The sequence below is a fragment of the Pinus tabuliformis genome, chromosome 1_1, assembly GCF_031772625.1.
Source record: "Pinus tabuliformis cultivar Carrire ecotype Pingquan chromosome 1_1, CPIR1, whole genome shotgun sequence".
Classification (NCBI taxonomy): Eukaryota; Viridiplantae; Streptophyta; class Pinopsida; order Pinales; family Pinaceae; genus Pinus; species Pinus tabuliformis.
Genome location: NC_142297.1, coordinates 306,946,359 through 306,967,944, shown reverse-complemented (window position 1 = coordinate 306,967,944; position 21,586 = coordinate 306,946,359). Strand labels below are relative to the sequence as shown.

General features: G+C 35.9%; 1 pseudogene; it reads left to right on the top strand.

The window, feature by feature from the left end:
- Positions 1-18,368: 18,368 nt before the first annotated feature.
- LOC149212769 (protein SMALL AUXIN UP-REGULATED RNA 12 pseudogene) lies at positions 18,369-18,773 on the top strand (annotated as a pseudogene).
- Positions 18,774-21,586: the final 2,813 nt, after the last annotated feature.

Genomic DNA, 21,586 nt, shown 5'->3' with positions numbered 1-21,586 from the left:
ATCTACAAAGATCCAGTCACCTTGATGTAAGTAAAGATATTCTTAAAACAATATTATTAAAATGAGTAAGGGATGACTGTCTAGATATCTAAATATGCTTGGTAAAGGGGACATATCTAAAGAATCATATGATGAAATTATTAACCTCTGTAAAAGATGTTCAAGAGGAGCTGCATGGAATAAATCAAACAGCAGGGATAGCACATTTTCAAGAGTTCAAAAATCAGCTAGTGGAGGAGCAACAAGAGCCGAAATAGGTAATTTACTTGAGTAGTTGAAAACTGTAATGTTAAGTTCTTTTGCTTCACAAATTGACACCTTGCAGATTAAAAAGAAACAAGTCGAAGCAGAGGCGGCTCTATCCATCTTTTGTCCCAAATGCAGAGAAAAGCACCCACTAAGGGAATGCCCATTGGACAAAATGCCAATATGCACCCTTTGTGATAAGGGACATGAAGCACAACAATTCCCTTCTTTACGAGGAATCAAAGCAGGAAAAATAAAAAATAAAATTAAAAATTAATTAATTAATTAAATTAATCTGTGTCAACCGACATCTCATCAAAAATTATTTTTCAAAAATTGAAAGCCGACATTCATCTCTTTTTCTCTCCTCATTACTATTTAATCCCTCAAATAAGCTCTTCTTCTATCAAGCATTCAAGTTGTCCTGATGATGGATCCCAGTTGGGATTTGAAACGTTGGCAGAAAATGGTTATTACTGTGGATTCTCCGGTAACTAAGTCAAAAATTACAACCAACCGAAGAAGAAGTTGAAGCTGTATATATATTGACACAGAGAAGGCAATGGCAATCACGGGGACAACGTATGAATCCTAATATGCCATTTACATCTTCTAATCGTTGGAACAAGTATCCTTCTTTTATTCAAGCAAATTACCCTCACTTTAACCAAATGCAATCCCACCCTTCAATCAAATGAATTACCTACCCATGCAAAAAACAAACCCTCCCTTTGTAGACCCAACAATGTGGACTCCTTGGCCTCCACAACAACAACCTCATTTTAACCAGTGGAATCCAAATTGGAGAGGTCAACAACCCCTGTTTCCAAATCAATTTCCTCAATTTCAATCACAATTTTAGCTACCACTCCCTTTACCATCAAGTGCAACACGGAATAATCAAATGATGTGGCCCCAACTACCTATACAACCTAACCCCAACCCCAATAATAAGGCTGTGCAGTTTATTGATATTCAAAAGCAGCCTATACTTTCTATTTTCCCTACACAATGCAATGATATTCATTTACGATTTCGGAAAATAGTAGAACCTATCATTGATGATGCTACCTCTTTTGATTCTAATAAAGAAGATATAAAAAAGCATGATTCACCTGAAGAGGTACAAACACCCTCTAATACTGTTGCTAAAGCTACAAAACCACCATTCCCTAAGCATTTAGCTTTGACTAAAATGCCTGAGCCACCTTCTTTTAATCTTCTAAGGGAATTACAAAATCTCTACATCGTAATTCCACTATTACAAGCACTAAGAGATGTACCAATTTATGCCAAAACTATATGAAACATTTGTGTTAAGAAACCCAGTAGGAAATCTAAAGATCCCCTCATAGTTCATGTCATGGATGATCTGTCTGCACTAATGTCAGGGATAGCCCCTCTAGTTAAATATGGTGATCCCGGCCATCCTATTGTCATAGTGCAAATTGGAAAAACAGTAATTCCTCAAGTTCTGGTAGACTTAGGCACTGCTATCAATATTATGACTCTTGAAACTTCACAACTATTACAATTGAAGAATGGAATCAGAGATACCCCAACCATTCTAGAATTAGCTAACCATTCTATAATCAAACCGGAAGGAGTTATTGAAGACCTAATCATCTCATTTGAGTCCTGGAATTATCTAGCTGATTTTGTGGTATTGAAACCTAAAACAAAGTTGGGGGGTCATCCTCTAATTTTGGGTAGGCCTTGGCTAGCCACAGCAGATGACTTTATCATCTGCAGATCTGGTTCAATGACAATTTCCAATGGATATGAAACCAAACAGCTTACTCTCTACCCTCACGCTACACCCTTGATTAATAATGGTAATTCCTTATGGGTGGACTGTGATGATCAAACTACTCAACCCATCTTGACTATTAGACAAGATTTAAGCCTCAAAGATGCCACTGAGGATGAAGTAATTAATAATTTTATTTGTCAACCCTCCTCTGTGACTCTAGGAACACATAACCAGAGGCTCTAGCTGCACTTTTTGAGTCAGATACCCAGGAAAATCTTAATTCTGAAGACCTACCTCAAACATCAGATACCATCTCCTCTAAAAGTATACCTGTAGAAATTGAACTTGGCAAAACACTAAATATAAACACCAACTTGACAGTTGCTAAAACACAGTAATTAATGAAGTTACTTCTTGAAAATAAGGAATCATTCGCATGGGACCATACAGATATGAAGGGAATATCTCCTTAATTATGTACTCACTGTATCTATATCAAGGAAGATCGTCGACCGATTTGTTAACCTCAACGACGAATGAACCCTAATTTAAGGGAAATTGTTAAAAAGGAACTTCAAAAATTTCTTAATGCAGGCTTTATATATCCTATATCTGACAGTGAATGGATTTCCCTGTTGGTAATAGTTCCTAAGAAAAACAGGAAAGGGAGAGTGTGCGTAGATTATAGAGCCTTAAATAAATCCACTCAAAAAGATCACTTTCCGTTACCATTCATTGATTAGGTGTTAGATAGTTTGCTAGGAAAGAAATTCTTCTCTTTCCTAGATGGTTTCAGTGGGTATAACCAGATCAGAATTGCACCCCAAGACCAAGATAATACCACTTTTACTAGCACCTGGGGAACCTTTTCTTATAGAGTCCTCCTATTTGGGCTATGTAATGCACCTGAAACCTTTCAAAGAGCAGTTATAGGAATCTTTTCTGATATGATTAATGACTCTATGGAAATTTTTATGCATGATTTTACCCCTTATGGTGTCTCTTTTGAGGAGGCACTACAAAATCTTGAGAAAGTACTTAACCGATGTATACAAGCCCACCTCTCCTTAAGCACCGAAAAATTTCATATGATGAGGACTGAAGGTGTGGTGCTTGGACATTTTATTTTATCTCAAGGAATTCAGGTAGATCCATCCAAGATACAAGTCATTGAGAACTTTCCTGTTCACAAAACCCAAACAGAAGTGAGAAGCTTCTCAAGACATGCTGGATACTACAGAAGATTTATCAATTTTTTTTCCAAAATAGCTTCTCCTTTGTTTGTGTTACTTATGAAAAATGTTGAATTCAAGTGGACTAATCTTTGCCAGGAAGCATTTGATGCACTTAAACATCAGTTATCTACAACTCCTATTCTAAGGGGACCTGATTGGGCACTTCCCTTTCATATATCAACTGATGCTTCGGATACTGCAATTGGAGCTGTCTTGGGACAAGAGGAAAATCATCTCCCCTATGCTATCTATTTCATTAGTAAGAATATGACTCCTACTGAACTTAACTACACAGTTACCGAAAAGAAATTTTAGCAGTTATCTATGTTATTAATAAAGTTTGACATTACATCACTGGTTATTCTACTTTTGTCCATACTGATCACTCAGCTATTAAATATTTAATGAACAAATCTATCACAAATTCTCGAGTCACGAGATGGTTATTATTATTACAAAAATTTGGTATTACAATTGTAGATCGACTAGGAAAATAAAATGTAGTTGTTGATTTTGTTTCTCAGTTAACACTTGATGATAATACTCCAGTAGATGATTCCTTTCCTGATGAATATTTATATGCAGTATCTGATCACTCACCATGGTATGCAGACATTGCCAATTATTTGGTTGCAGGGAAGTTACCACCACACCTATCACACCGAGAGAAAAGAAAAATCATTCAACAAAGTGCTAGGTATAGCTAGATAAGTGCGTGTCTTTTCTACACAAGACTTGATCAAGAAATCCCAATATGCATTAGAGAAGATGAATTTTATGATATACTCAAAGCTTGTCATGATGGCCCTTGTGGAGGGCATTTTGCTGACAAAAGAACGACACATAAAATTCTCAGGATGGGGTATTATTGGCCCTCACTTTTTAAGGATGCAAAGAAATATGTTCAGACCTATGGTAATTGTCAAAGAATGGGTCAGCCTAATCATAGAGATGAAATGCCATTAAACCCCAAGGTAGTATTGGAACCATTTGACAGATGGGCCTTAGATTTTGTAGGACCCATTAACCCTCCATGCAATCAAAGAGTTTATATATTAGTCTGAACAGATCATATGAGCAAATGGGTGGAGGCTAAAGAACTCCTTAAAGCTACTAAAGAAGTTGTTCTAGCTTTCTTATTTGAATAAATATTTGTCAGATTTGGAGTGCCTAGAGAATTAGTCACAGATGGAGGACCTCCTTTCACCTCTCATGGTTTTAAAGCCACCCTTCAAAAATATCATATTCATCATAGAATGACTACACCATACCACCCCCAAGCCAATGGATAGGTAGAAAGCACAAACAAAGTAATAGAAGCCATTCTAACAAAAACAGTGAAGGAAAATCGGAAGGGTTGGTCTCAAAGGCTCCTTGAAGCATTATGGGCTTACAGAACTACCTGGAGAAACACTACAGGATTCTCTCCCTATGAATTAGTATATGGTAAAAGTGTTATTTTTCTTGTGGAATTTGAAATCAAAACCTTAAGGACTACTTTAGCTGTTAACCTTGATTTGACTAATGCACAGACAGCTAGGTTACAACAGCTTAATGAATTGGATGAAAAAAGATTAGATGCCATTCATCAGAAAACTATGATTTAACAACAAAGAAAAAAATGGCATGATAAAATCATCAAGCACAAGCAATTCCAAAAAGGTAACTGGGCTTTATTATATGATTCTCGGTTTAAAGAATTTCAAGGGAAACTACGTACAAGATGGCTAGGACCTTACGAAGTGGATACTGTTTTCCCCAATGGAACAGTAAGGCTCCTAATAATTGATGACTCTAAAACACCGTTATTTGTAAATGGTCATCGGCTCCGTCTATACCAACGCTCCATTTCCAAAGAATATTTTAAAGCCACATGCATGGTAGACTCACATTATCTCTTTTTAGAGGAGACTCATGCCCCTCATTGCATTTAATATTTCTAAATTTTATTTTTAGTATTAGATTAAAATTTCTTTTACTAATAATCCCTACCAAGGAATGGCATGTTACAATTGATTCCTTTGCAGATTCTCGATCCAGAAAATCCCTACCAAGAAAGCACAATCTTTCTACAAGTAGATCCAAGCTTCATCTTGTGAAGCATTGGTTCCGTTCTTTTCAATCCATTCATCTTCAACATTGCCATCATTCATTCCCTCTCATTTCTTTCCCTGTCCCTATTTCCCCATATTTCCCATTGCTGAAACACCATTTCTTTAGCAACATTTTCCCATTGTTGAAACATGACTTTGCACCAACATTTCTCCCCATTTTCCCATTGTTGAAACACCACTTTGCAGCAACATTTCTCCCCATTTTCCCATTTTCGAAACACCACTTTGCAGCAACATTTCTCCCCATTTTCCCATTGCTGAAACACCACTTTGCAGCAACATTTTCGCCATCTTTCCCATTGTTGAAACACCATTTCCTTGGCATTTTTTTCCATTACTGAAACATCACTCTCTAGAAACATTTTTCCATTCCTTTCCTGTTGCTGAAACACCACTTTTTCAGCATTTTCTGTCATACAAATATATTCTTCAGTTCTTTCGCTCTTATTTCCCTTATTTTTCATGCTACATTCTGTCTTTTCACTACCTTCTCCCATGTTTAAACAAATCCTTGGTACAAATTCTCTCATAATTCCGAAGTTCTTCCATGGTTACTGCAAATCTATTATGAATAGGCACTATATTTTTTTTGAAGTACAAATTAGAGGTAAAGGTGAGGTATGTAAACTTTATATGTAAATACAGTTAAACTATAGTTAATGAGAAGATGCTGATTCATTATTACCATGATCCCTGTACACTTAAAGTCATTATTTCACCCATAGTTGGGGGAGTATCAAAACTTTATGCCATCATTTCACACGAATTGACTATCGTCACTCCTTTTTACCCATTATTTCACCTTTTCACCATCATTTACATGTCCTCATCTGAAAAATTTACTCTATTCAGATGCGGTTACTTGGCTCTATGACTGTGCATTTTACTGAGATGAATAGCTATGGGAGGTCCTGCTATACCCGCCATGACAACCCTGCTATCATTGTATCCAGAAGTCTACCAAATCTTTCAGCAGGTGGGCTGGCTGGGTTATTTTCAGTGGCTCCAGGGATTTGATCAACAACAGGTTCTTCAATTTGCTTGGAATATTGAAGAAGATCATTCTATTGTTCATGGGGTTCAGATTTCAATCACACAGGATGATATAGCACAGGTTTCGGGTCTTCCCGTCATAGGTATTCACTGGTTCAGCCGTAAACGCATTATTCTTAGTGCCCAGCTGGATTTTCTCTTGCCAAGAGAACAAGTTGATCGTAAAGCCCGGGGTGTTTGACTTAGCTTGTTGTCGCCTCCTTGGCCAAAAGTTGCAGAATTTGTCAAGCACTACCTTACCTATGAAGGTTGATACCAGGTAGTCTACCAGTACGACTTTGTCTTGTTATCTCATTTACGACATGATAGACTGGTGAATATTCCTTACTTTCTGCTCGGATGTCTTAGAAATATGTCACATCATTGGATACGGGTAGAAACCCCCTCCTTTCCCTCACCCATCACCGTCTTGTTAAATTACTCATCCAAAAGGGTTTTTCCCAACAAAACCCTCCCCTAAACAATCCACCCATTAACCCTCAGGAAGCTGCTGAACACCCTGAAAACCCTCATGAAGAGCAACCACAAAACCTTCCTGACCCTTCAGAAATACATGTTAACCCACCTACAGACCCAATTGATCCAATTGACCCTCTTACCATACCAAGTCCACGTCACAATTTACCAAAATCATCTATTCCTACTGTCGATATCTCTAGTAATGATTCTCAAGATAACCCTCCCTGCTCCATCACTGAGGAAACACCCACTCGCAAAAGAAGGAAGCAAACTACTACTGTTTCTTCATCTAGAAAGAAAACGAGGGGTTCAATCAAAGCAGCAACCACTTCTGATAGCCCTCCCCATTCCACTATCGACGAAAAATCTACTCAAAAAAGAAAGGAGAAAATTGATAATTTTTCTTCCTTTTTACCTAGAAGAAGAATGAGGACTTCAACCATAACCACTACCCTAAATCCCCAAACCATCCTGCTAAAACCCCGTACACCTCCAACCTCCCAAATCCTTGAATTTTTACCTGTTCCACCCATGGGCACTGAAACACAAGAACCAAATGCCCAGGGTACTGCAACATCAGTTTCCTTACATTTAGTAGCTGAAACACGAGAACCAACAACTCATTTAGTAGCTGTTACATAAGAATCAACTATAGTTGTTACACAAGAACCAACTACGGCTGAAACACAAGAACCAACTGCTAATTTTGTTTTGGAAACACAAGAACCAGGTGCCCAGGGTGTTGCGACATCATTTTCCTTACATTCAGTAGTTGAAACACAAGAACCAGCTACTCATTCAGTAGCTGTTACACAAGAACCAGCTATAGCTGTTACACAAGAACTACAACTAAAACACAAGAATCAGCTGCTGATTTGTTCTGGAAATACAAGAATCAGATGCCCAAGGTGCGGCAACATTATTTTCTTTACATCAAGTAGAATCAGATGTTGATTTTGTAGCTACTCCACAAGAACCAGCTACTGAAGTTGTGACTGTTACACAAAAGCCAGTCATCCCTCTTGATACACCTATGACAGATCAACAACCAGAACCAACAATGGCTTCTCTCTTACAAGAGAATGAGTTTCTAAGATCAGAACTAGAAGCTTACAAGCAAGAGCTGGTAATGGCAAAGGAAGCCTATGACAGGGAACTTAATTTGTATACCTTTGCTCGCGCAGTGGCCATGGCAGAGAAAAACATAAAAGATGATCAATATAGACAGTATATGTGCAACCAATGTGGGGATATTTATGATCAAGTAGGCTATAAAGTGGTTCAAATCCCAATGCCTGGAGCTTCCCCTACACCTACGTTTTTTGCAGTTAAAGAAAAGGAATGCCCTACTGTTACACAAGAACCAGTAGGCCCTTCAAAAAGCAAAGCTAATCTACAAGATCCTTGGCCTACAACAATTGTTAAATCTAAAGCCCCTGTTCTTATTAGTAATGATGTTCAAACACTGCCTCTTGATATAATTATCCAATCTGAAGCTCTTATTTTTATTAGTACTTCTACTTAGACTCCACCTTAGCGTACCACTTGCAATGTTGGAACAAAAAGTCAACCATGGAATGAGTAGGTAATAATGAACAAATGGAAGAAAGAGTTTGCTATTACACAGCACACAATCCTGCAGGAGCACAAATTACTTTGGTTGAGCCACATATATTCAAACTAGGAAACTTTGGAGCAAAAACTCCAAGAATATTGTGCCCATAAGAAGTAGAATAAGTAGTTAAAAAGCAAATTGCTCCTGATGTTCAATTTGGTACAAAAATTCATGGCTGCTAGGAAACCACCCCTAAATTACTCTCTTTTCCTTACAGAATGACTTGCATTCTTTCAGATGAAAGAAATCAAAGATGCAAGACCCTATGCAATGTTCAAACCAATAGATTTTGTTCAAACTTTCGCAGAAGCCTCTACTAGTGATTAGAATCTACTATGTGAATTATATCTTCATAATGAAGCCATTCCTGATGTTGGGTCCCTATAATACTAGTGATTACCCCATTATTATTGTACTTATACCCCTTATTAATATTGTTGTGCCCCTATTGCCCCCATATTGTTATTATTGTGCCCCATAGAATCCGTCAATTGTTATTTTTGTGGCTTTATATTATTATTGTTAGGTCGGCTAGGTTATATTGTGACTCCTTAGACTCCTATATATAGAAAGCAGGTTTTTAATATGAATCATCCAAGAATTTTTCATTTATGTAATGTAAAGGAGGTTGCCCCCTCGAAGAGTCTAAATTGTAAGGCGTTGATCTATCTTTTCTATCTTTTCTTGAGCTGGTTTCATAACATTTGGTATTAGAGCTTTGGATTCTAGGGTTTCGCTGCTCCAAACAGGTCATCGTGGCATTTTCGCTATAAATTTTTTTCTGCGATGTTTCAGAAGCTAACAAAAAAACCCATTTGAGAAGACATAGTGCTGAATCTCAGGTCCAAATTTCAGAGCTTTTTGTGCTATATTTTCGGAGATATGATCTGAGGACGTTGGTCTTTTTACAGACTCCTGAATTACATTCCAAACAGGTGACCTGGGGAAAATCATCATAGCCTTTTCCCTGAGCATTAGAATGAAATTTCATAAGAAGGTGCAGAAATAATACGGATTGTAGTTTCTTGTATACATTTTTCAGAGCCAAACGACGAAACAGTGACTCGTGGCATGTCGTACAAGTTCGCTCTACTGAACTAGTCTATAATCAGGTCACTGTGGGAGATTTCGAATAACTCTTCCTTGGAGAATCCAAATTGGATCAGATTGGTGGCATTGGAAAGAGGACGTAGAGGATACCGTAGGTTGCAATTACAGAACTGGATGATCTGAAAGTACAGAGATACGTCAGAGGCAATATCGAGCTCCTACAAAGTGAAAAAACAAAGGTGTGTAGATTATTTTAAATTTTTGCTTAAGAGTGGTTTGAAAATTTATTTTGAAGGAATTCAAAGGGCTAGTAGAGTATTATTATCAGTAACTGATGCCCTGAGGAAAGAAAATGGAAACACCTAGTAAGGAACCTGAAAGATCTAGCATGACTCATGAAGAAGAAGAAGAAATTCTATATGATATATCAAAATTACAAGAACAAGTGCAACAACTGTCACTTGCACAAAAAGAAACAGAATCTAAGATGGATGGTTTAAGGAAAGATGTAGAATCTAAGATGGATGGCATGGAAGCTAAGGTGAATGGCATGGATGCTAAAATTGATGGCATGGATGATAAGATGGAAGAATTGAAGATAAATATAAATAAGTTGCTATAAGAAATGGTCACTAATGGTGAAAGGGTACTAAAGGAAACTCATGATGAGAACAAAAGAAATTTTAATCATGATTCATAGACTCTAATGGTGGATTGAAGACTCACCATATTCCAAAAATCGATATGAGGAAGTTTGATGGCAAGGATCCTGCCACATGGATATTACAGATGGAGCAATTCTTCGATCTCAATAATGTGCAAAACACACAAAAGGTACGTATGGCAACTTTATATTTGGAACCAAATCAGTTTGTATGGTATCAATGGCTTTGCTCTCGTAAACAATTTATCACTTGGGCAATTTTTACGAAAGAATTGATAGCACATTATGAGGATACAAAAAGCAACACTTTTTTTAGCCAATTGATAAGTCTCAAACAAAAGGGTTCAATAATGGAGCACATTGAGGAGTTCCAAAAATTGAACATAAGGGTAAAAGATATTCCAGAGGAGCATAGGATTGATGTGTTCATAGGGTCTTTAAAGGATAATATCCAACATGATGTTCGCCTTTGGGAACCTGATTCATTAGAGAAGGCATTCAGGTTAGCAAGAAAAATGGAAAGCAAAATTATGGCAACCAGGAAGCATACCACTCACAACTATAAAGATGAAAGTGTTGTTGCCCCTAGTCTTCCACAACCTATAAGGTTGACACCACAAAAATTGGAAGAAAAAAGAGCAAAAGGGCTTTGTTACAGTTGTGATAGCAAATACACTAAAGGTCATAAGTGTGCTGAGAAGAAATTATTCTACATAGATTGTGAAGAGGAAGAAGAAAAGGAGCAAGAAAGGTCAAAAGAAGAGGATATACTCCAGGAACAAAGCCTAGATGAAGAACAAATAAATCCGACCATATCTTGTAATGCATTGGCGGGAATTACCACTCCTCAAACCATCAAGATAGAAGGACAAATCAAGAAGAAAAAGGTAATAGTGTTGATTGATTCAGGAAGCACCCACAATTTTATTCATTGTAAGGTAGCAAAAGAATTGAATTGCTTCCTATATCCAGCACCAGAGTGTCAAGTGATGATTGCAAATGGAGGAACAATAAATTTCTCTGGAAAGTGCCATAATATCAAGCTATCCATGGGAGAATATGTATTGACTAGCCCAATGCTTTCCATTCCAATGGGAGGTGTTGATGTTGTACTAGGAGTCCAATGGCTACAATCCTTGGGTACAATAGCTTTTAATTTTCAAGAACTTTTCATCAAATTTTCTACGGAAGGAAAGGAAGTTGAATTAAGGGGTATTGCAGGGAAACCAGGAAAGATAATCAGCTCTAATGGTATGACAAAGCTTCTAAAAAAGGAACAAAGAGGTGTAATTGCACAATTATGTTCGCTAGATGTTTCCACATTGGAATCATCTATTTCTCCAGATCTCCAAAAAGTCCTGGACAATCATTCCAAGGTATTTGAGACTCCCAAAGGTCTCCCACCTATGCGTGATCATGATCATGCTATTCATCTGATTCCAGGAAGTGTTCCTCCAAACATCAGGCCGTACAGATATCCCTATGTCCAAAAGAGTGAAATTGAACGTATGGTTGCAGAAATGCTAGAGGCTGGTATAATTCAACCGAGTCAAAGTTCTTTCTCAGCTCCAGTAGTATTGGTGCACAAGAAGGATGGATCATGGCGCATGTGTCCGGATTATAGGGAGCTCAACAAGCTCACTATTAAAGATAAGTTCCCCATTCCTGTCATTGATGAATTACTGGATGAATTGCATGGATCAATTTACTTCACCAAGTTGGATCTTCGTTCAGGATATCATCAAATCAGAATGAAGACTGAAGACATTCCGAAAACAACATTTAGAACTCATGAGGGTCATTATGAATTTTTGGTCATGCCTTTTGGCCTTACCAATGCACCTTCAACATTTCAAGGTTTGATGAATTCAATTTTCAAACCATTCCTTAGAAAATTTGTGTTAGTATTTTTTGATGATATACTAATCTACAGCAAGTCTTGGAAGGATCATGTTGAACATGTTGACAGGGTGCTACAACTATTGGAGGAGAAACAATTATATGCAAAAAGATCCAAATGTTTCTTTGGAGTCCAGGAGGTGGAATATCTGGGTCATATTGTATCTCATGAAGGAGTTAAGGTAGACCCTAGCAAAATTAAAGCCATTAAGGAATGGAAAATCCCCACATCCATAAAGCATCTGCGAGGATTTCTTGGGTTGACAGGGTATTATCGCAAGTTTGTTAAGAATTATGGGAGAATAGCAGCACCTCTAACAACATTATTGAAGAAAGATGCATTTTCATGGACTCCGGAAGCAACAAAGGCCTTTGAACATCTTAAAGAGGCAATGTGCCAAGCACCGGTCTTAGCTACACCGGACTTCACAAAAACCTTTATTGTGGAATGTGATGCTTCAGGAAATGGAATTGGTGCTGTTCTAATGCAAGATGAAAGACCCATTGCTTTTGAAAGTCGTCCAATCAAGGGAAAGTTTTTAAGCAAAGCTATTTATGAGAAGGAAATGTTGGCAATACTCCATGCACTTAAGAAATGGCGACCCTACCTAATGGGAAGACACTTCAAGGTAAAAACGGATCATGATAGCCTTAAATACTTTTTAGAACAAAGATTATCCTCTGAAGAGCAACAAAAGTGGGTCACAAAGATGTTGGGTTATGACTTTGAAATCATCTACAAAAAAGGGAAGCAAAATGTGGTGGCAGATGCACTCTCAAGAAAGGATGAGGATGTGGAAGCATTGTTGTGTGCCATTTCTATTATCCAACCAGATTGGATAAACGAAGCAAGGGAGGAATGGAAGAATGACGAAGAAGTGTGGGCACTTATTCGAAAGTTACAACAAGATTCCAGTATGTCTGATACATTTAGCTGGAAAAATGATTCGTTATGGTACAAAGATCGCTTATACCTCTGTAAGAATTCCCAGCTAAAACAAAAGATTCTTATGGAATTGCACACTTCTCCCTTAGGAGGGCACTCAGGATTTTAAAAACTTACCACAGGGTTAAGAAGGAATTTTTTTGGGATGGCCTTAAATCAGATATTCAAAAGTTTGTGGCGGAATGTTTGGTTTGCCAACAAAATAAAGTTGAAACAATTAAGACACCAGGTCTATTACAACCTTTATCCATTCCAAGCCAACGTTGGGAGGAGGTTTCAATGGATTTTATCACAGGTTTACCCAAGTCTGAGGGAAAGAGTGTCATCATGGTGGTAGTTGACAGACTTACCAAGTATGCACACTTTTGTGCATTATCACATCCATTTAAAGCCAGTACAGTTTCTACTGCATTTATGGAAACAATTCAAAAGCTACATGGAAACCCAAAGATTATTGTAAGTGACAGAGATCCCATTTTCACTGGAAATTTTTGGACAAAATTATTTTCTTGTCTTGGTACTCAGTTAGCTCATAGCTCATCTTATCATCCTCAATCTGATGGGCAAACTGAGATAGTAAACAAATGTTTGGAAGGATATCTTCGTTGCTTTGTATCTGATAAACAGACACAATGGGTCAAATGGTTGCCTCTGGCTGAATGGTGGTATAACACTTCCTTCCATACAGCAACAAAAATGACCCCATTTATGGCACTTTATGGGTATCAACCACCATCCATCACATCATATTTAAGAGAAAATTCTAAGGTTCAGGCAGTGGAACATCACATCGAACATCAACAACAAGTCCTCCAACTCTTAAAGGATAACCTCGTGTTGGCACAGAATAGAATGAAACAACAGGCAGATCAACATCGCAGTGAAAGAAGTTTTGATGTAGGTGATTGGGTATTCCTACGGCTACAACCATATAAGCAAATGTCCCTCAAGCAAGCTAAGAAGGATAATAAATTATCACCAAAGTATTATGGTCCGTACAAGGTGTTGCAAAAATTGGTACTATGGCATACAAATTGGAGCTTCCTGCAGCTTCTCGATTGCACCCAGTTTTCCATGTTTCATGTTTAAAGAAGGTTATAGGCGACAAGCTCCCAATTCAAAAAATATTGCCAGAACTTGACGAGGAAGGAAAAATTATATTGGAACCGGAAGCAGTCACAGAAACAAGAACTCGACAGCTACAAAATCGATCAATTTCAGAGTATCTTATCAAGTGGAAGAACTTATCTGCTGAAGATTCCACATGGGAGGATGAGAATTTTATACAGAAGTATCCAGAACTACTCAAGCATTGAGGACAACACTTTTTTGAAGGAGAGGGGCATGTTGGGTCCCTATAATACTAGTGATTACCCCATTACTATTGTAGTTATACCCCTTATTAATATTGTTGTGCCCCTATTTTCCCCATATTGTTATTACTGTGCCCCATAGAATCCCTCTATTGTTATTTTTGTGGCTTTATATTATTATTGTTAGGTCGGCTGGGTTATATTGTGACTCCTTAGACTCCTATATATAGAAAGGAGGTTTTGTCATTTGAATCATCCAAGAATTGTTCATTTATGTAATGTAAAGGAGGTTGCCCCCTCGAAGAGGCTGAATTCTAAGGTGTTGATCTATCTTTTCTATCTTTTCTTGAGCTAGTTTCATAACACCTAAGGACAGACAACTTACCTTAATCCTCTTGTTGGTGATATTCAGATTCGGGCATTCGCCTCCTTTCTTGCCAACCAAATTACGTGGCAAAGTTAATTTTTTAGCTTCCATGCATAATGAAGATAACTGTCTCCTCTGAATACGGCCAGAACCATAGAACGCTGCCACCTTTGTTGCAGAATATTATCAATTTTTGAAGAAACCGGGAATGATTCAACATATGTGGTAACTACAAGAAACAGTACTTCAGGCTTGTCAACATTTTATTAAATCCGAAGAAATTGTTGCCCTAAAAGAAAATAACCTGTTTTGGCAACAACCTTCAGAGGAAAGGCAATAGCACAATCCCTTCAGTCCTACCAATCTTGTGATAGCAATCTTCTGGGTACACAATTACATCAAATGTGTCCAGCAATGCGCTGAAAATTGGATAGGTTATTAGTTCCATTTTCCCATCATGTGGATGCCAGCATAGAAGTATCAGGCTTATCATAGGTTGCCCAAGAAGGTTGAAGCAGTAACCTAGCAAAGGCTACAATATGTTCAAGGATTCAGAGCTCCAATAGATAGTACCTTCTACAGCTACTGCTTAAGTAATTTGCATGCCAAGAGCCAGTATTTTGGATTCTAATTCAGAGTGAAGTTGCCTAAGGACATGCCCCTTTTCAGTTGGGGGGGATGTTAGGACCCTATAATGTACCTTTTTGCTCATACTTTTTGCTCTCACCACATCCTTTTCCTACTCACATTTAAGCCTACATTATCACGTTAATCTATTTTTCCAAAGGTATAAAACATTTTTTCTCTTTGCTATATGTTTAATTTGTTTTACATGTAAATTTACATTACTTTCATACTTAGCCACTAATCGGAAATATATAGTTGCTAAAATAGTTTGAAGACTGCAGTTAATATATTGTTGCTGCTTGAAGACCACGTTGCTGAAACAGTAAATAGTACGCAAATCCCGATACTGAAACAGTCCGTGATTTGTGATGCTGAAACAGCCTGTGGTCTACGATGCTGAAATAGTATTTCATATACAACAGTAACAAGAAAGGATAATTAAGGAGCTGTTACACCGGCCGCAATAGTTGTACCTCAAAGGCAACACCATTATAACTACTGTAACAACATTTTGCGATTGAAGATCGGAATATCCTATTCCAACATAGAAGATTAGATTAGACTAACAACAGGATTTGTATGTACACATGTAATAATTGTATTAAGAGGATTTCTCCTCTTTAAATAGAGGAGAAATCAACATTAGAGGGGGACGATAGAATACAAAATTACAGAGAAGAGCGTGTTCATTCTTATTGTAACATGTTACATTTGGCAGATGAAAAAAAGATCACTTTGAGCACTTCTTCTTAGTTGTCGTTCATTTCTGGGGGATCTTATGAGAAGGAGAAGGCCCGCCTTCCTCACAAGATTCACCCATTAGTTCTGTAGTGTGTTAATTATTATTTTTATTCATGCCTTATTAAAACTCCGTTATGCATTATTTACGCATTGATTAGAACTTGGCTTTCTATTGCTTAAGTCTGTTTCAATTGATTGTTGCATCGTTTTCATACAATTCATTCCTATGTAATTGTTGATCATTTCGATTGGTAATTCTGTTTGCAGAATGAGTTTATGAAAGTTTGATAGTCAGAGACAGGTGCTGAAGATTCCTACTTTGGGGAATAGGGTCCTGTTCTCTATTACAGCATAGTTATTCTTCTCTTTTGTAGATTTCTGAAAGGTTCCCTTTTCCTAGGTTATTGTTTCTTAATACAATCTAGGATTCTTCTGATAATTATTTTCCTTTGAATCTTGAATTTTGTAATAGAAAGATTGCTTTTACTGTAATTCAAAGTAGAAGAGTTCTCACATTGGGGACTCCACAATCTGTATTTTTATTTCTCATTCTGGCTACTAAAAGGTCCCATACCTGTGCAAACCCCTCTCAACAAAAATTCTTATCCAGTTCAGAGAAGGCTGCAATTCGTTGTTCTAAATCTTCCCCTACAGGTCTCGTATATCCTCCCGAGAGTGGTCCATCCATCAATGCAGTCCCCTTAGAGGACAAATAAGAAGTTGAGGAGATAAAAAATAAACCCGAAGGCAACACTACCCATAGTGTAAACAATCCCTTATTCCACTGTTAGTCAGCTGTCATACCATTGATAATACCTCAAGCTCCTCTAGGAATTCAAGAACCCCTGATCCAAATTGCCATCCTAATCTTATTTCTAAAAATTATGTTCCCTTAAACCTGCCTCAACCTCCATATGCCATTCCCTTGGACTACGTCAAGCTCCTTCCCAGAATGAGGAATCTGATGTAACAACACAAACACACAAAGAAATTTTTTGTGCCTTCGGAAAGAATCAAAATGTTGAACACCAGGATGTAGTGTTGAGGCTTTTCCTCCAATCCCTAGACAAGGAGGTTAGGAAATGGTCCAAATCCATGCCAAATGCTTTCAATTAAATTAATTAATTTAAAAATGTCAAATGAAGGAATCTTAGCCATGTGGTATTGATAAGCTATAGTATTAATACAAAGTCTATTCAAAATTCAAGAATCAATATTTGATAAAATGAATGATTAGATGATTATTATAGATTGATAGCTATGAGAATTTACTACTATTTGCTGTGTTGTCATAACAGTTCATATTTATGAATTATCTTGATTTAATTTAGACTAATTATATTGAAAAGTGTATCTATTTTGGTATAGAATTTGCAGAATTTCAATTTAATTATCAATAATTATTTGGTGAATATAACATATTTAATCTCCATAAAATATTCTAGAACACCTAATCAAAATCAAAGACAGATTTATTTTCATAGTCATGGATTTTTATCCATTTAATTAAATTAATTAATTTAAAAATGTCATATGAACAAATTTTTGGCCATGTCCTATTGATAACCTATAGTATTAATACAAAGTCTACTTAAAAATAAGAATCAATATTTGATAAAATGAATGATTTTGGTGACTATTATTATAGATTGATAGATATAAGCATTTACTACTCATTTAATTTATTGTCATATTTCAAATTTGAGCTGAAAACCATGTTTGCAGTCTTCAACATTTTGAGTGTGATAAAAATTTATGATAATGTTGAATTCATTTTCACCATAAAAAGATAATTCTTCAGAATTTTTTACCATCCACCACCTTAACCTAATTTATATTATATGATATAACTAAGCTAATTATAACCATAAATATAACCAATTAAGTGAAAGATTCATATTTGCAGAGCAGCGTCCAGTGATCAATGGGGAAACTCTGGTTGTTGAGTTATTGATGGTCCCGGTCTCTACATTTATGTCAGTCATGTCCATGACTAATGTGTGCCAGTGGGGTCCGGTGGCGTATCAACCTCTGGTGTACATCGCTCAACTTTCTTCCACGGGCATGATTACGCGTCTCAGTATTATATTTTTATGGGTTGTTGACAGATTTTCTTGACCAAAAAGAACCGTCCAGCTTGCAATTGGATTCTCGATTCTATTTATATAACGAAGATATCTCTGTTTTACACACGAGAATCCGTCTTCGCACTTGCGTTTGTACTGTTAATTCACAGTTCGCAGCCGGTATAACAGCGATGGAAGGAGGAGCAAGGGGAACGGGGTAATGCAACTTCTTCTCCTCCAGCAGATAGTGAGGAAGTGGCAAGGGATGGTCAATTCCCGAAGGACCTTCCCTGTAAAGAGAGGGCGTTATATGAACTTAGATTCGGAGCATGCAGAAGATAAGCAGAATATTCCGTGGGACGTTCCGAAGGGTCACTTTCCGGTCTCTGTTGGAAGTGAGCGCAGGCGATTCATCATACCCACTTCGTATCTCAACCACCCTCTCTTCCGTTCGCCGCTCCGGAAGGCTGAGGAGGAATTTGGATTCGATCACCAGCAGGGTCTAATAATTCCCTGCCAAGAAGATGCATTTGGGCATCTCACTTCACTGATAGCGGGAAAAAATGCTGAGCCTGCCGCTTTATTTCACCTCGATCTCGACCAGGAATGGCTGAATATTGAATGAATGAATCTATTGGAAGCTCTACGGATGGCCCGACGAATATTAACAGGCAGTGATAAGCTTGACCTCTGTTATAGAAAAATGTCAGAGCATCTATCAGTGCAAAGAACCTTATCTTCTGTAATTTGTTAACAGAAGCCGGAGAGATGAAGCATTTAACACACCACAAGTTCTTTTGGAGCAAAACAAATGCGGTTTAAGCTGTTCCATCTTCCAGATATGTGAAAAATCAAAAGTTCCACTTTGTTTTTTGTTTTTTTGGGTCAAAATTCCACTTGGTTTATATTCATTGAATTTAATAAATATTTAAGATTCATTTTACAGCACACTACCACGGAGAGTTGTTCTCAAAACTTCTCTTTGCATTCCATAGTTCAATCTAGAATTTAGACCATTAAAATTAAAAAAAATAATTGTAATTAAAAAAATAAAATTTGATTAATTGTAATTAATAATATTAAAAAAATTCAATAATTTTATTCTTAGTACCCATAATAAAAGTATATTGATATTTTATTATCATTCTAGATAATTAATTAGATTTAAAAATAAAATAAATTACATATATATTATATAAAGCAATTGAAAAAAATTATGGTTTAAATATTTTAAAAGTTTTATTATTGTGGTTTTTTTTTGTTCAATTTGGTTTGAAATTAAAAAAAGATATTTTCTCTCAATTTTATTTGTAAATTTATGATTGCATCAAAGTAAGTCAAGCAGAGATCACACTTTACGGAAATTTGTAAATTTATGATTGCATCAAAGTAAGTCAAGCAGAGATCACACTTTACGGAAAGCCTTAACAAAGCACTCCTTCACCAACTATTATTCTATATCTCTTTGATAATTCATTTTATATATTCAAAAACCTAATAAACACATTAAAAATTTAATTCCTCCGAACTTATACTAAAACTAAATTTATACTTAAGATGGATATAAATTTCGAATGTAGAAATCAATATGATCACTTCAATTAATATCAATGTAATAGCAAAAGCTTGGATGGTTCTTTCTCTTCAGAAAAAGGGTAGTAATTCCATTCCTTGCTTTTGAGACGACACTACTAATACATCTTTATAATACGTGCCCGCTTTCAGGGTTATATTAATTTCCTGTCTGCTGTGACATACCGATGTCACGACAAAGTGTGGTTTTTGTGAATTGAATGCCCGACGCGCAAGTGAAGAAATAGAGTGAAAACTAGGCCATGGCACGATTAATGAATTGATGATGTTGGCCAAGACCCAGCAATTTTAGTAAAGTGTCTATTTTTAAATATATTTTTTATATTGTCCTAAGATAAAGTATATTGTAATTTCTATATATATATTTATATTTGGGTAAAGTATATTGTAATTTGAAAACGTTTCTACTCTTCATCAATTTATAAATTTTTAAAAATTATTTATAAAGTTTCTCAAAATTGTTGTAAAATTAAATATTTAATTTATTTTTTAAAAATTGAATATTAATTTTTTTATATTTTATTTTTTTATTTATAGATGAATTAAATATTTAATTTATTTTTTAAAAATTGAATATTAATTTTTTTATATTTTATTTTTTTATTTATAGATGTTTAATTTTATATAGTTTAAAATTAATTTATTAGAACTAAAAATTAGTTATAGAAAGAAAATTGTAAATCTCTTCCAAAATTAATTATCTAAAAAAATTAAATACATGAATTATTCTATGATTAATATTTTTTTATTCTTTATCATACTTATTTTTAACAATAAATATGTATTAACTTATAATCATTTCTGATTTACTTCCTATTAATTATTGTATTCTTTTTAATAACAATATTTTTTCACATTTTTCTATTAACATATTTTATTAATTATAATTTTTTTTGATGATTTAATTATTTAATTGTTACACACATTTTTCTCATAAAACTATGTTATCATGTACCAATAGATTATTAGCAATTTGATTCTCCTTCCATGAATGTGGGGATTAAATCATGCATTTAGTATAACTAAATTATATGATAACATTTACTCATAAAAATTTTCTACTTTTTAGTTCTAATAAAAAACACTAAATAAACTATTTTTAACTAATTATTTCTATTAATAAAAATAATATATATATATATATATATATATATATAATTCAAATAAATTTATAAATCTTTACTTATTTAATTTCTAACTTAAAAATATTATTATTTCCTAACATATTACTTTTCCCATTACCACATATCCTATCTAACTTCCATTCACTTCCCCAAAATCTACCGTTTATGTTGAAGGAAGTTCGTTTTTTCAATTTCAATATGGCAACATCCCTATATTCAACAATTTTTTTTTAAAGATAAATCGAAACTAGATACGTAAATATGCATTTAATACAACTGCAATGGACATGAAAGAAGAAAATAAAAAAGACGAGCATTACTTCGCAACAAAATTGAACCTGATAAAAAATAAATAAATAAATAAACCAATTTTAAGGTTTTATTTGTTACGACCTAGGGTTTACCCGTGTGGTCTGACCGCCGTCGGTCTCTCGTTCCAAAATCGAGGTTTAAGCCTTGTACACGGCAATTCCTATTTCCACCTCCATAGCAAAGTTAATGCTATGGAGGGTACCTCTGTCAGAGTCTCACAGAGCACGGCGACGGCATGGACCATACCTCATGGGCATATACCTCAGGCAATTCCTATTTCCACCTCCATAGCAAAGTTAATGCTATGGAGGGTACCTCTGTCAGAGTCTCACAGAGCACGGCGACGGCATGGACCATACCTCATGGGCATATACCTCATGGACCATGGACCATGCATTTTCCGATAGCT